Source organism: Neophocaena asiaeorientalis, unplaced genomic scaffold (assembly GCF_003031525.2).
Source record: "Neophocaena asiaeorientalis asiaeorientalis breed wild unplaced genomic scaffold, Neophocaena_asiaeorientalis_V1.1 scaffold82, whole genome shotgun sequence".
Classification (NCBI taxonomy): domain Eukaryota; kingdom Metazoa; phylum Chordata; class Mammalia; order Artiodactyla; family Phocoenidae; genus Neophocaena; species Neophocaena asiaeorientalis.
The window spans coordinates 6,597,101-6,614,403 of NW_020173068.1; the positions used below are offsets into that span (position 1 = coordinate 6,597,101).

General features: G+C 38.7%; 1 protein-coding gene and 1 pseudogene across 6 annotated transcripts in view; one reads left to right on the plus strand and one right to left on the minus strand.

Moving 5' to 3' along the window:
* Nucleotides 1–13,404, minus strand: part of NCOA6 (nuclear receptor coactivator 6) — a 78,503-nt gene extending 65,099 nt beyond the window's left edge. For 4 of the 5 annotated variants that reach the window (XM_024742939.1, XM_024742937.1, XM_024742935.1 and 1 more), the window contains exon 1: nt 13,144–13,403. The gene's annotated coding sequence lies outside the window, so the exon portion shown is untranslated. Of the gene's footprint in view, nt 1–13,143 lie in introns of all 5 variants that reach the window. The other variant, XM_024742936.1, reaches the window with a different exon arrangement.
* On the plus strand, nt 352–960 carry LOC112398417 (NADH dehydrogenase [ubiquinone] 1 beta subcomplex subunit 11, mitochondrial pseudogene; annotated as a pseudogene). Its single transcript, XR_003003003.1, has one exon. The product of XR_003003003.1 is annotated as an NADH dehydrogenase [ubiquinone] 1 beta subcomplex subunit 11, mitochondrial pseudogene (transcript).
* Nucleotides 13,405–17,303: the final 3,899 nt, after the last annotated feature.

The following is a 17,303-nucleotide window of genomic DNA, read 5'->3' on the forward strand; positions in this document are numbered from 1 at the left end:
AAAATATACAAACAGCTCATGGAGCTCAATATCAAAAAAACAAACAATCCAGTTAAAAAATGGGCGAAAGACCTAAACAGACATTTCACCAAGGAAGACATACAGATGGCCAAGAGGCACAAGAAAAGATGCTCAACAGCACCAATTATTAAAGAAATGCAAATCAAAACTACAATGAGGCCATAGCCTGATCGAGAGGATAAGAAGATGTCTTCCGTGAGGCCATGACAGAGGGAGGGAAAGAGGACGCCTCGCCATTTTGAAAACAAAATCTCGACTCGGGACCTATTGCGGCAGGGGCGGAGCGACAATTCTCGTGCTCGAACCAGCTGCAGCTGCTCAGTCACATTTCCGTCCCCGCCCCCGATAAACTGCAGAACGATCTGTCATGGTGGTCGGGATGTTAGGTTTGTGCAGCCGCCGCCTTTTGGCAGTGGCGGCGAGGCAAGGGCTCCCGGCTGCCCGTGTTCGCTGGGAATCCAGCTCCTCCAGGGCTGTGATCGCCCCGTCCGCTGTGGCGGGAAAGCGGCTGCCGGAACCAACTTTACACTGGCAGGAGGACCCAGATCCCGAGGACGAAAACCTCTACGAGAAGAACCCAGACTCCCACGGTTATGACAAGGACCCTGCTGTGGACCTCTGGAACATGCGGGTTGTCTTCTTCTTTGGCTTCTCCATCATCTTGGTCCTTGGCAGCACCTTTGTGGCTTATCTGCCTGACTACAGGATGCAGGAGTGGGCCTGCCGGGAAGCTGAGAGGCTTGTAAAATACCGAGAGGCCAATGGCCTCCCCATCATGGACTCCAACTGCTTCGACCCCAGCAAGATCCAGCTGCCAGAGGATGAGGACTGACCGGTTACTGAAGGGGGCTTAAGAAGCACCACCTTCTCCACCCCTTGTCTGCCATTCTGCCTTCTCTTCAGAGCACCTAATTAAAGGGACTGAAACTGTGAAAAAAAAAAAAACTACAATGAGGTTTCACCTCATGCCATACAGAATGGCCATTATCAAAAAAGCTATAAAGAATAAATGCTGGAAAGGATGTGGTGAAAAGGGAACCCTCCTGCACTGTTGGTGGGAATGTAAATTGATACAGCCACTGTGGAGAACAGTATGGAGGTTCCTTAAAAAACTAAAAATAGAACTACCATATGACCCTGCAATCCCACTACTGGGTATATACCCTGAGAAAACCATAATTCAAAAAGAGACATGCACCCCAATGTTCACTGCAGCACTATTTACAATAGACAGGACATGGAAGCAACCTAAATGTCCACTGACAGATGAATGGATAAAGAAGATGTAGCACATATATACAATGGAGTATTACTCAGCCATAAAAAGAAACGAAATTGAGTTGTTTGTAGTGATGTGGATGGATCTAGAGTCTGTCATACAGTCAAGTAAGTCAGAAAAACAAATATTGTATGCTAACGCATATATATGGAATCTAAAAAAAAATGGTACTGATGAACCTAGTTGCAGGGCAGGAATAAAGAGATAGACATAGAGAATGGACTTGATGACATGGGGTGGGAGGGCAAAGCTGGGGCGAAGTGAGAGTAGCATCAGCATATATACACTACCAAATGTAAAATAGTTGGCTGGTGGGAAGCAGAAGCATAGCACAGGGAGATCGGTTTGGTGCTTTGCGATGACCTAGAGGGGTGGGATAGGGAGGATGGGAGGGAGGCTCAAGTGGGAGGGGATATGGGGACATGTGTATGCATATAGCTGATTCACTTTGTTGTACAACAGAAACTAACACAGTATTGTGAAGCAATTATAAATAAATAAAATTATAAATAAAGCAATTATAAATAAATAAAGAGCTATTAAAAAAACAACAAAAAAACAACCCATACCCCCAGGTAGGCAACCCACAAAGGACAAGATAATCACAACTGCATAGGTTCTCCCCCAGGAGCGAGGGGTTAAAGAACCACATCAGGATCCCCAGCCCAGGGATTCTGCACCGGGAAGATGAGCCCCCAGAATACCTGGCTTTGAAGGCCAGCAGGGCTTATGTACAGAAGAACTGGAAAGCTATAGGAAACAGAGACTCTGGTCTTAAAGGGTGCATGCCAAATCTCACATGCTCTCCAAGCACAGAGGCAGTAACTTGAAAGAAGCCTGAGTCAGAACCACTTGCTAATCTTGGACAGCCTCCTGGAGAAGTAGGCACCAACTGGGGCACCACCTGGGGACACAGACATTGGCAGCAGCCATATGGGGGAGCTTGTTTTACCATGAGGACACTGGTGCTGGCAAGAGCCATTTTGAAGTACTCCCTCTAGCCTATTAGTGCCAGGGGCTTCCCCACCCACCAGCGGGCCAACACCAGCCCAGAGACCCCTAGGGCCCTGTAGCCAGTTGCACCAGGACCCAGCCCCACCACCAGTGGGTTGGCAGCTACCCCATGAGGCAGGACCTGGCAGCCAACTAGGCTGGGAGCCAGCCCTGCCTACCAGCATGTCCACAGTACTTGGCCCCACCACAAAAGAATGACCCACACAGCCCACACAGTGGGCACCCCAAGAGTATATAGCTCTAGTGACCAGAGGGTAGTATGCTGCTGGGCCCCACAGGACATCTCCTACATAAGGCCATGTCTCCAAAATTGGGAAATGTAACTGACCTACCTAATACATAGAAATAAACGGAAGTTTAGGCAAAACAAGGAGATAGACGAATATGTTCCAAACAAAGGAACAAGACAAAACCAAAGAAGAAGAACTAAACCAAGTGGAGATATGCAATCTACCTGACAAAGAGTGCAAGGTAATTATCATAAGATACTCAACAAACATGGGAGAATGAATTAACAAAGTGAGAAATTTAACAGAGTCAGAAAATATAAAGAAGAACCAAACAGAGCTGAAGGACACAATAACTGAAAAAATACACCAGTCGTAATCAACAGCAGATTAGATGATACAGAGGAATGGATGAGCAAACTGGAAGTCAGAGTAGTGGAAATTATACAAGCTGAACAGAAAAAAGAATTTAGAAAAATGAGGTTAGCTTGAGAGACCTCTGGGAAAACTTAAAGCATATTAACATTTGCAGTTTAGAGGCCCAAGAAGGAGAAGACAGAAAGGGGTAGAGAATTTATTTGAAAAATAATAGTTGAAAACTTCCCTAACCTGGGAAAGGACACAGACATCCACATCTAGGAAGTACAGAGAGTCCCAAACAAGATGAACCCAAAGAGGTCCACACCAAGACAAATTATAATTAAAACATCAAAAATTAAAGATAAAGAGAGAATCTTAAAAGCAGCAAGAGTTGGGAGTTCCCTGGTCGTCTAGTGGTTAGGATTTGGCTCTTTCACTGCCGTGGCCAGGGTTCAATTCCTGGTTGGGGAACTGAGATTTCACAAGCCACATTGCATGGCCAAAAAAAGAAAAAAAAGCAGCAAGAGAAAAATCAACTAGTTACATACAAAGGAACCCTCATAGGACCATGAGCTGACTTTTCAGCAGAAACTATACAGGACAGAAGCAAGTGGCACAATATAATCAAAGTGATGAAAGGAAAAAAAACCCTACAATCAAGAATAGTCTACCCAGCAAGGCTATCATTCAGATTTGAAGGAGAGAGAAACAGCTTTGCAGATAAGCAAAGGCTAAAAGTTTAGCACCAGTAAACTGGCTTTACAAGAAATGTTAAAAGGACTTCTCTAAAAGGAAAAGAAAAGACCACAACTAGAAATATCAAAATTATGGGGAATTCCCTGACGATCCAGTGGTTAGGACTCCACGCCTCCACTGCAGAATGCACGGGTTCGATCCCTGGTCAGCAAACTAATAAGATCCCACAAGCTGTGTGGCGTGGCAAAAAAACAAAACAACAACAACAAAACCCCCTCATTTATAAAGGAAAACAACAGTAAAGATAGATCAACCACTTATAAAGCTAGTATGAAGGTTAAAAGGTAATAGTAGTAAAATCATCTCTATCCACAATAAGTAGTTAAGGGATACACAAAACAAAAAGAGGTAAAATATGATGCCAAAACATTAAACGTGGTTGTGGGGGGAGTAAAAGTGCAGGGTTATTAGAATGTGTTTAAACTTAAAATAATGCACACGCACATATATAGCTGTGTATGAACCTCATGGTAACCATAAAACAAAAATCTATAATATACAAAATAGAAAGGAATCCAAACATAACACTAAAGATAGTCATCAAATCACAAGGGAAGAGAGCAAAATAAAGAAGGAACTAAAAAGAACTATAGAAACAACCAGAAAACAATTAACAAAATGGCGGTAAGTACAAACTATTAATGATTAAATGTAAATGGACTAAATGCTCAAAATACAGAGTGGTTGAATAGATACAAAAACAACACCCGTATACATACTACCTACAAGAGACTCACAATCTAAAGACACACACAGACTGAACATGAGGGGACGAAATAAGGTATTCCTTGCAAATGGAAACAAAAAGAAAGCTGGGGTAGCAATACTTGTATCAAACAAAATAGACTTTAAAACAAAGACTAACCAAGACTATTTTAAACCTTGGCTCTTTGATTTCAATGTTACCATATTTCCCTGAGAAACTGGAACTCAACTGGTATAACATCTTTAACTCTTCCTTCTTCCATTAGTAGCTATTCTCCACGCTCTTCTCTCATCTTCCTTCTTTCAAAAAGTTAATATCAAGCTGGGAGCTAAAATGGAGGCTACCTAACAATGCCTGGTTCATCTCTATCATCACCTCCACCCTAATTTTTCATTGATATACTTAAGGAAACACTAAGAGTCAAAGTTACCAACAGCACTGGAAACTAAGACTGCTGCTCAAAGAACTGTTGGACTCATAGATGACTTTTCTGCCAAACAGCAGGCAGGAATGGGGCTTTAGATAGAGTAGAGCCAGCAGGAAGGTAATAGATTTTTAACTAACCTCCTCCAACTACCTGCTCCAAAACAGCTTTCTCCAGAGGCAGCAATGGCAGTGGTAAGTCACATCACGCTACTGTGAGAGACTCACTTAGTATGGTCAGGGCTATTACATGCCCACAGCCTTCCTTCTCTACTTCAGATTCTATAACATACAAAGTAGTATATACACCCTGAGATTTGAAAGCAATTGCAGGAAGGGCTGAGACAGCAAAAGCCCTGGGAGCATTACATTCTGGAAATCACAGTTATTTGCAGCCTAGGCTTCAAATGATCAAAAAACAAACCCTCTTTTCCAAAGTCAAATTACCATGTCAGAGGACGGGCTTTCCCCTACTCAATCCAGCAGGAAACACATAAATGACTGCTGGACACTAGAAAGTATTCAGAAACTATGTGCATCAGTTAGTCCTTTAGTTTAACATCTGATAGGAGAATTCCTACAGCTACCAAATAGCCAATGAAGGAAACTGTCTACCCTATCTGGCACATACTAGACCTGTATACCCCTCTCCTTATTCAAGGAAGAATAATTGAGGGTAGAGATAGAAAAACATTCTGTAACATAAAAGAAGAGAAACTCTGCATCTGTAATTCAGAAAATAAATATATAAGGAGCAACAGGTTAAATTTTAGAAATCAACTACATTACTCTCAACAAATTTGATAAAACACACTGAAGTAAGAGTTCAAAGTTCACAGGCAGAAATGAAAAGAACTAGTTGAGATGCAGGCAGAAATAAGACAGGGGGAAAAGAAAGGTAAAAACTACAAATATTCTGTAACAGAATTCAAATCTTAACTAGAAAAAGTAAAGAGCAGAATACTTAATTAGAAATGTGGAGACAACAAATTTGAGAAATTCTTCCAGAATGGAGAAGGAAAGGACAAAGTAATGAAAAGTATGAGAGGATTGACAAGGAGAGAAGAGAGAAATAAACTTCAAATAATTTGTTATCCCTGAAACAAATGGACAGAAATAATAATTGAGGATTTTTAAAAAAGGAAATGTAAGCTTTCCTGAGTCAGAGAATCTTCTGCATCTCCAGCTCTAAAGAGCTTACAAAAGACCAGGCAAAATTACTAAAAAGATAGTGACAACTGGATTTGTTCTAGTGAAATTTTCAGATTTCAAGGATAAAGAAAATGCCCCAAATCACTCAAGAAGGAAAAAACAAGTCATACATAGAGGACCAAAATTCGGTCTGGCCACAGATTTTTGCTTTGCAAGACCACAAGATAATGGCAAAATATTAAAGAATTAATAGTGGAAAAAATAATGTGACCTAATAATCCTGCTCCCTCCCCCACCAAGTTGTCATTCAGTGTGAAATCAATATAATGATACTTTCAGATGTATATCAATCATGTATTTTTCACAAAAATATTATCTTAATAATAATTAACCAAAAACAAAGACCTTGAGAATAGGAAGCAAGAAATGAAATCAGTTAAACATAGGGCTAAGTCTAAATAACTGTTACAAATGATTAGCACCAAATGTTATTTTTAAAAAATGATTATTCAAAAGGAAGGTAAGGTACAAAATAAAGATGAACTATTATCAGTCACCATCATCTTCATTTGAGTACTATGAACAATTTTGCTAAAATGCTCTGTCATTAATTTAATGGGTTACCCCTCCCCTCCCCATTAAACGATAGAGTTTTAGACTAGGTCAAGGAACACTGGTCTATTCTAGATACCTCATACAATAAGAACCATAAAATAAGTGGCCTTTTGTGATGGCTTCTTTCACTTAGCTTCATTTCTCCAAGGTGTTGTAGCAAGTAACAGTACTTCATTTTTTAAATTACCAAATAATATCCCTTTGTATGGAAATACCATATTCATTCATTCATCAGTTAATAGACATTTGGGTTGTTTCCACCATTCACTATTATGAATAATGCTGCTATGAATATTTGTGTACAAGTTTTGGTGTGGAGATATGTTTTCATTTCTCTTGGGTGTATATATATACCTAGAAGTGAAATTGCTGGGTTATATGTTATCTCTATACTTAACCTTTAGAGGAATTGCCAGACTGTTTTCCAAAGAGTTACACCATTTTCCATTCCCATCAGCAGTATACAAGGGTTCCAATTTCTCCTCATCCTCACCAACATTTGTTATCCTTCTGATTATAGCCATCCTAGTGGGTGTGAAATTGTATCTCATTGTGGTTTTGATTTGCATTTCCCTGATGGCTAAAGGTGTTGAGCATATTTTCATGTTTACTGGCCACTGGCATAATTTCTTTGGGGAAATATCTATTCAAATCCTTTGCCAATTTTTAAATTAGGATGTTTGTCTTTTTATTACTGAATTGTAAGAGTTCTTGATAAATTTTAGATATAAATTCCTTTTCAGATATATGATTTATTAATATTGTCTTCCGTTTTGTGGGTTGCTGTAGGTGACTTTTCTTTTTATTTAGTTCTCTTCTGATTGTTCATTAATGGATGCTGTGTCATATTTCTTTACAGGAGATGACTTTGTTTTGTAGTTGGGACAAACTGGTTGAGTATTTGGAAAAAATTTTATAAGTTCTCACTTCAGGACTTCCCTGGTGATCCAGTGGTAACACTCCGTGCTTCCACTGCAGGGGGCACAGGTTCGATCCCTGGCTGGGGAAGTTCCGCATGCCGCCACGATGCAACCAAAAAAAAAAAAGAATTCTCACTTCATAATTGTCCTAGTCTGTCCAAGCTGCTATAACAAAATTCCATAAACTGGATGGCTTATAAACAACAGAAATTTACTTCTCATAGTTCTGGAAGCTGAGAGGTCCAAGATCACTGTGCCAGCGTGGTTGGGTTACAATCTGTCAACTTCTTGCAGTGTCCTCACGTGGTGGAAGGGGCTAGGGAGCTCTGTGTGATCTCTCTTGTAAGAGCGCTAATCCCATTCATGACTGCATGAGGGCTCCACCCTCATGACCTAAGCACCTCCCAAGAGGCCCACCTTCTAATACCATCATATTGGGCATTATGATTTTGAAATATGAATTTGGGGGGAACACAAACATTCAGACCTTATCAACAATGTATACTAAAAAATTCTGACTAAAAAGTTAAATGCAGGGACTTCTCTGGCAGGCCACTGCTTAAGACTCTGTGCTTCCACTGCAGGGGACGTGGATTTGATCCCTGGTCCGGGAACTATGATCCCACATGCCACGTGGTGCGGCCAAAAAAAAAAAAAAAAAAAAAAGCTTAAGTTAAAAATAAAATCATAAAACTACAATCACAGGCTGGTTATATATTCATATATAGTATATTTATCATTTCACGGACTGACTGAAGAGCTAAAGCAAAATATAGATTTTATCATGTAATTTATTATTTTTAAAATTTTGCAGGACAAAGTACACAAGAGTAAAAAGGCAAAATACAAGTTGGGAATTATATTTGTAAATAACAAAAGGTTAATAAACTTAACATTAAAGTACTCTTAAAAATTAAGGAAAACATTAACATCCCAACAGAAAAATTGGCCCCCCAAATGGAAAATTTATAAAATTAGAAATAAAAATCATCAATAAATATATGAAAAGTTTTTTCATTTCATATGTAATCAAATAAAAGCAGATGAAATATGCCTTTCTTCCAACATCAAATGGCAAATATTTTTAAAATGAAATACTCAAATGTGGCAAAGCTACAATGAAATAGATTAACATTCATATTTTGCTTATACATGTTCATTCTCCTTAACATCATAACTAATCCTAACCTCTAGGAATCTAACTCAATAAATAATGAGAGATGTGGTTAAAGATTTATATTTGAAGGTGTTTATCAAAATATTAATAATAGTGAAAAACTGGAAGCTAGCTCAAGGCTCTACAGCAGAAGTGGTTAATCAATTTAAATGTACTCAAATACTGCTTCTCCATTAATATTCATGTTTTCAGGAATACTTAACATCATGGGAAATGTTCACATTTTAAATATAAGAAGTATATAAAACTGATTCATTATTTCAATTTTCTTAATGTTGGTACACATGTTGGGAAAAAGACAAAGGAAACTCAATAATAAGACAACCCAATAAAAAATGGGCAGAAGATTTGAACAGATACATTACAATAAGCACACGAAAAGATGTTCAACATCATTGATCATCAGGAGAATGCAAATTAAAGCTACACCTGCTATAATGGCTGAAATTAAAAAGAATGATAATATCAAATGTTGACAAAGATGCAGAGCAACTGAAACTCTCATATGGTGGGAATGTAAAAAGGTACAAACAATTTGGCAGTTTAAAGTTATAAAGTTTCTTATCAGAAGACCCAGCAATCTCACTCTTAGGTATTTACCCCAAATAAATGAAAACATGTCTACACAGACTTGCCTATAAAAATTAATAGCAACTTTATCTACAATAGCCTCAACTGAAAGTAAACGAAACAAATCAAATGTCTATCAGTTAGCAAATGGATAAACTGAAGTATATCCCTACAATAGAATACTGCCAAATAATAAACAGGATCAACTACTGAAAGGATTCTCAACCAGTGTAGGGAGGGGATTTTGTCCCCTATTGGACATTTGGCAACGTCTGGAGACATTTCTGATTCTTAGAAATGGGGAGGGGAGTGCTAATGGCTTCTAGTGGACAATGGTCAGGAATACTGCTAAATAACCCACAATGCACAGGACAATCTCCAAGACAAAGAATTATCCTGTCCAAAATGTCCACAGTGCCAAGTCTGAAGAACTCTGAACTGCTGATACATGCAACAACATGAATGAATCTCAAAAACTTCATGGTGATCAAAAGAATATTTCTATGATATTCTAGAACAGGCAAAACCAACCTACAGTAACAGACATCAGATGGGTACTTGCCTGAGACTGGGGTGGGGACTGATTGCACAGGGATGAGGTACCTTTGGAGTGAAAATGGTCTATATCTTGATTGTAGGGATATATACATCTGTTCCAATGAAAACTGTACACATAAAATTAGTGCATCTTACTGTATGTAAATTTTAGATATAAGATTAGTAAAAAATAAATTGTGGAAGCTGGGTGAAAGGTACATGGGGGTTCATGATAGTATTCTCCTTTCATATCTGTCTCAATTTCCACGACAAAATGTTTTTTTAAAAAATACACATGTATATAAACACTAGATGATACAGGGAGAGGCCTTAATTGAATCTTTAAACACACACAGGCACGCACACACACACACACAAAACCCACTCAAGATTAAAATCTCATTGTGAGAATGATCTTTGTGTTATGTATCTGCTCTTGAAGGGGAAAGAAGCTGATGTGAAAGACAGAAGGAAGAAAGAGATATAGTTTGATACAGGGAAGGTAAAGAAAATTTCACAAACTACTCCTCACCACCACCACTCTTTTTAATGTCCCATTTAGTCCCAGCCTGGCACTAAGCCATGTCTTCTGTGGTAGACAGACTTCTAATATGGCCACCAATTATCCCAGCCTCCTGGTATTCATGCCCTCATGTAATCTCCCCTGCCCCCTCTTCCCCCTGAGGGATGGCCTAGCGACTTACTTCTAACCAAAAAAATACAGCAAAAGTGATGGGACAGCACGTCCATGATTAGGTTATAAAAGAATGAGACTTCCATCTCCCTAGGAGACTCTACTGCCTTCTCAGCTTGCCATGTTGGAGAGGCTACAAGGCAAGAAACTGACAACCAGTAGCCAGTGAGAAACCAAGGACTTAAATCCAACATCCCTTGAGAAAGTTAATTCTGCCAACAACCAAGTAAGCTTAGAGGAAATCCGTCTTCAGTCAATCACTGAGATGAGACTCCAGTCCTGGCTGACACCTTGACTGCTGCCTGTAAGAGACCCTGAAACAGAGGGCCCACCTAAGCCAGATTCCTGACCCATGGAAACTGTGCCCTAATAAATGTGTGTTGTTTTAAGCTGCTAAATCTGTGGTAATTTGTTATGCAACAATAGATAACTAATGCACCCTCCCTGGAAATCCTGCTGAACATTCACCTCTTTTTAAATTATTTGGCAGTTTCTTAACAAGTTAGATATACCATACAACCTAGCAGTACAACTGTTAGGGATTTACTCCAGAATAAGTGAAAATATATCTATACAATGATTTGCACAAAAATGCTTACAGTAGCTTTATTCACAATCATCAAATACTGGAAACAACTCAACTGTCTATCACAGGTGAACAGATAAACAAGCATGGTATACCCATACAACAAAACACTATTCATTCAAAAGGAATGAACCACTGACACATGCAACAACATGGATAAATATCAAAATCATTCTGTTGAAAAATAAAATAAAATAAAATATTTAGACTAATGTTGGCCCACTATAAAAGCTCAATAAACACCAGCTATAATAAAAAAAAGAAAAAAGAAATTTAGAGCCATATCTGGCATGTATTAAATGCTCAATAAATGTTAGTCATTTTCATTTAAAAAAAATCATTCTGCTGAGTGAAAGAAGCTAGACTCATAACAGAACATAATGTATCAATGCATTTACATAAAGTTCTGGAAAATGCAAAGCAATATATAGGTGGAGGGGCTAGGAGGGACAGACTGCAGGGAATATAAGGAACTTCTTAGGAAGATGGAAAGTTTCTGTATCTTGGTTGTGACAGGTGTTTCATAATAAATACTGTAAACTAATAAGAACATCTGTCAAAATTCACTGAAACATGTTTCACTTTTAAATGGTGCAGTTTACTGTATGTAAATTATACCTGATTAAGTTGACCAAAAATAATAATAATAATAATAACCTTCTTTGTCAAGTCTTCTTTAACTACGTCTAATGCAGCTGATTCCATTGTTCTACCTTAGCCCCCATACAACACTCTATATTTAAATTATTCAAACTACCGAGAATCTGGAGTGTCTTGAATTCTACAGTAGCTAAAAGTTACAGAACACTATTATGTGCAAGGCCCTGTTCTAAGCACTTTGTATTATTAACTCAATTAGTTCCCCCCAAAACCCCATGTAATAGATTCTATTACCCCCATTGTACAAATGAGGACACTGAGGTATTAGAGAAGTAACTTGTTTAAGGTTTTACAGCTAGTAAGTGACAGAGCTGTGACTGGAGCCCAGTCAATTAGTCATAGAGGCTGGGCTCTTCACTACCACCACCACCCCACTGTATACCTCAGACCACTCGAGTATTAGGTAAAAGCATACTCTCAGCTCACTAGAGACTAATAGGTTCATCCACTCATTCAACAAATATTTAAGCATATAGCACATGTCAGTTATTGTTCTAAATGCTAAAGATATAATGGTGAAAAAAATATAGACATGGTACCTGCTTTTACAGAGCTTTCATTCTAGTAAGAATTTAGGTTTAAAGTACAGAATTCTAAAACAAAATATTTATCCTTTATTTATATATTTATCCAAATATTTATGCAAAAAAATTCACAAGGTGCGTAGTGGCCAGATCTGCTTTAACTAGCTAAAACGGTGATTCCCAAACTTGGCGGCACTTTAGAATCACCTTGGGATCTTTTAAAAATTCCCAGGCCATACCCCCACAATCTAGGGTGGGGGGTGGTGGTAGGGAGGGGGAACAAAGACATCAGTACTTTGCAAAGCTCCAAAGGTGATTCCAATGTAAAGACAAGTTTGGGAAATCACTAAGCTTGAGTTTTTATCGGTCTGAATAATGATAAAGTTCATTCATGGTGATGCAGACACAGATAAAACAAAAGAAAACAAACAAACAAAACCCATATATACTTGCCCTTCCCTTAACCAGAGATATGCAAGGTGAAGGTAGCTTTGTTTTACCCCAATGTTATGAATTCTGAGAACATCAGAAAGAGGGCCATATAATTATTTTCCTGCTTGGATTTATCCATGCCTCCATCACCCACCAGAATCATAGACAACTGAGATATTCACCTTTTCATCTTTTCCTGGTACTTTCCATGGAACCAATAAAGAATTCTGCCATATCATATATATTCAACATAACTGATAAAGATATAACAACTGCTTTTATATTAAGCAGATCTTATTTAATTCAGTCACTTTGGGTCCAATCCACATGCCAAATGCAGCTTGCCAAAGTAAAATACCCTGTAGACACTGAGGTCAAAATGGCTTCTTTTTTTAAAAAAAGTCTACTTCCTAATTCAATTCTTTGTTTAGGCTGAATCCAAGTCTTTTGTAACTCGAACTTGCATTTGTGTACTACAGAATCAACAGACCTGTTTAAGAACTCTCTGACCACTCTCAGAAAAGATAGTCAGAAGTTGAGTAGGACCCCTCTCCATTCCATCCAGGACCTAGACAGAAAGGAAAAAGGGCAAAGAGGAAGAAGAAAAACATCAGAAGACTTAATATATAATCCCAATAAACCTATTCAAAGCAAATTTTTGTGACTGGCCAAATTCCTTCTATCACTGTTTCTGTTAATTTCACTCTAGAAAGAGTTGTGAAAGACATGAGATTACCTACAGCCTCAAGTCCACTGATTTCTCTTAAAGGAAAGCTTATCATAATCACCAAGGAAGCTTTTTCAAAATACAACAGCAGTGGTCATACAAGTATGTTCTTTTTATAATTCATTATCCTTATGATTTGTGCACTGTGCATTATGTGTGTTATACTTCAAGTAACAAACATCAAAAACCAGATACATTTGTCCTGGGCAGAACCCCTGAAGAATTCTAATTAAGAAGGTAGCAGAAAACAGTCCCACAGAGGTTAGTAAACCTCTTTTACATGATTTGCCCTAGTTACATGATTTGCCCTAGGTCACATATGTCGTTAGCTACAGACTTAGTCCTTCTTGTCATTTTCCTACTCTTTCTGTTGTAAAACTGTAGATATGCTAATAATATTAAACTTTTAAATTTAACATTTACTCTCCTTATTCTCTGAAAAAAAATTTTATTACATGTGACTACTGCAAAAAACAAACAAGTAAACAAATAAATGGAAAACACAGATGTCCTGGGTTCACAACTGTGCACCATCGCAGCTGTTGCACCACCCATATAAGGAAATTAAATAAAGTCTAATGCTCATCCAATGATTTCCTAACTGCAGTATCCATTTTTTATGCTTCAATACAAATGTCAAATGATTAGTAGTAAAATTAACTGAATAAATCTTGAGAACAGACTAGCATTATGTATAATAATGAAACACAGGTTGACAGAAAGGAAAAAGAGCCAGGCTGAGCATGGCAGGATGAGTGTGCCCCAAGTTCTAGTTGTGACCTTCTCACAAAGTTGTATGATTTGGAGCAGGGCACAATCTCTCTGCGCCTAAGACACCTAAATTATAAAATGAGAGGATGGATCACTAAACTAGAGCTAAAGAGAATCACAGGTTCCTTCTAGATTTAAGAAAACTCAAAGACTGTTTATCAGGAAATTTAATTATTTTCTATATGCTTTCACATTAACAAATAATATCTCTACTCAAATGTTTTAAGTAGCTTTGTAAAATAAGAATCCTAGAATTCCTCTGGCATCTGATTCATAAACACAAGCATATTCTTCAGCTTGTGTCAAATACAAATCTCCTAGATTTGCTGTCTAGGTGCAAGATGTCTCCCTCTCAAATATGGCTAATAACAATACCCTTGATACTTTACCACCACCACCATAAGACTTTTTTGCATGAGTTTAACTTTATATTTTGAAATCACTTCAGACTTACAGAGCACAAGCTATTTTTTAAATAGAAAATATATGTGCAAAGAAGTCCCTCACAGGGGGCTTCCCTGGTGGCACAGTGGTTAAGAATCCGCCTGCCAATGGAGGGGACACGGGTTCAAGCCCTGGTCCAGGAAGATCCCACATGCCACGGAGCAACTAAGCCCGTGTACCACTACTACTGAGCCCGCGGACCACAACTACTGAAGCCTGCGTGCCTAGAGCCCGTGCTCTGCAACAAGAGAAACCACTGCAATGAGAAGCCCGTGCACCGCAACAAATAGTAGCCTCCGCTCACCACAACTAGAGAAAGCCTGCGCATAGCAACAAAGACCCAACGCAGCCAAAAATAAATAAAATAAAATAAATAAATTTATAAAAAAAAAAAAAGAAGTCCCTCACAGGGACTTCCCTGGTGGCACAGTGGTTAAGACTGTGTGCTCCAATGCAGGCGGCCCAGGTTCGATCCTTGGTCAGGGAACTAGATCTCACATGCATGCCGCAACTAAGAGTTCGCATGCCACAACTAAGGAGGCCACCTGCTGCAACTAAGACCTGGCACAACCAAATAGACCTGGCACAACCAAATAAAATCAATCAATCCATCCATCAATCAATAAAATTCCTTAAAAAAAAAGTCCCTCATAATTTCTTTTTTCTTAATTTCTAATCTACTATAATTTGAATACTTTTAATGGATGCATTTGTTCAACCTCCGTTTACCAACCACCTACTATGTACCAGGCACTCTGCTAAACAGTTTCCTGCTCCTGAAGTTACTATGTAAGAAACAAAAAAATTGTGGAAAGGATAATTTAAATAATATTTTCATGAATGCCTAGGTCTGGATATTACACTTATAGTATTTTAAAAATTAAGCTGGGGCTTCCCTGGTGGCACAGTGGTAGAGAGTCCGCCTGCCAATGCAGGGGACACGGGTTCGTGCCCCAGTCCGGGAGGATCCCACATGCCGCGGAGTGGCTGGGCCCGTGGGCCATGGCCGCTGAGCCTGCGTGTCCGGAGCCTGTGCTCCGCAACGGAAGAGGCCACAACAATGAGAGGCACGCATACCGCAAAAAAAAAAAAAAAAAAAAATTCAGTTGGCCTTTTAACCACATAACCTTAAATGTTTCAGGATAAGGCATTTTAAAAAGTATATTAATAAATAGTTAAATGTGAACTGTGAAAGACAATTTGCTATGGCACAACTTAATTTAAGATCCAATTCCATCCTCCCTACACCCTCTTATAAGATTCTTATAAAACTCTTACATGCTTCCTGTTCCCAAGTCCAGGGTTCCCAACGGAAAATTTATGCAAACCTCCAGCCAAATCATAGAAATTTAGTGCCCTGAAAAGATCAACAAAATTCCTGTCAAGGAGACTGGCATTTCACTACTGTAACAACCCTGGTTTGCTCTTGGTAGGGATAATAAACAATTTAAGAGATTAGGGAATATTAACATTAAATCTTCATTTCAATCCTGACATTTTAGTATAAGAAACAAAAAATAAATTTGTGAAATGCAAAATTTGAAATCCCTAAAACTACTCATGCTAACACAGATATATACAGTTGACCTTTTTTTTTTTTTGCGGTACGCGGGCCTCTCATTGTTGTGGCCTCTCCCGATGCGGAGCACAGGCTCCGGATGTGCAGGCCCAGTGGCCATGGCTCACGGGCCCAGCCGCTCCACTGCATGTGGGATCTTCCCAGACCGGGACACGAACGCGTGTCCCCTGCATCAGCAGGTGGACTCTCAACCACTGTGCCACCAGGGAAGCCCTACAGTTGAGCTTTGAACAACGTAGGAGTTAGGGGCTCTGACCCCAGGAGCATTCAAAAATTTGAGTGTAAGTTTACAGCCAGCCCTCCATATCTGTGGTTTTATATCCATGGATTCAACCAACTGTGGATGTACTGTACTATGTATTTATTGGGAAAAAAAAAATCTGCGTATAAGTGAATTGGCACAGTCAGACCATGTTGTTCAAGGGTCAACTGTAGTTAGTAACTTTAATTGAGTACAATATAAACTAACAGATTAAGTCAGAGGTTCAATGAGAGTTTTCCCATCTTGTTAGATACCACAGTAAATGGATAAAGTAAAATGTAAAGAAAAACTACTTTATATGTCATGTTCTAATTGTGAACCACCACGTTCTTTCATTCATAATAAAGCTTCAGTCAAAAAACAATGCAGGGGGACTTCCCTGGTAGTCCAATGGCTAAGACTCCGCACTCCCAATGCAGGTGTCACAGGTTCGATCCCTGGTTGGGGAACTAAGATCCTGCATGCTGCACAGAGTGGCAAAAAAAAAAAAAAAAAAGGGAATTCCAGTCTTTTAACCCATGCTGTAATATACAAATGACATTGAAAAGCTGACCAAATGCTACAATCTAGGAAGTAATTTTTTTAAAATTCCCTAAATATAACTTGATGAGACTGAGCACCATTAGAGGTCCCTTGGTAATCATCCAGTTCAATACCCGCATGGAACAGACAAAAAAATTAAGGCCCGAGTAAACAATTTGTCCAAAGCTTCTTAGTTGTAGGGAAGTCTTTCATTTTATGTATGACACTTCTTTACAAAAGAAATACTTCATTTTAAAAGCACTAGAAAAGCAGGTTATATAATGATAATGAATGTTGCCTTGCCTGAAGAAAGTGTTGAAGACAACTTGAGAGAACAATGGCTTT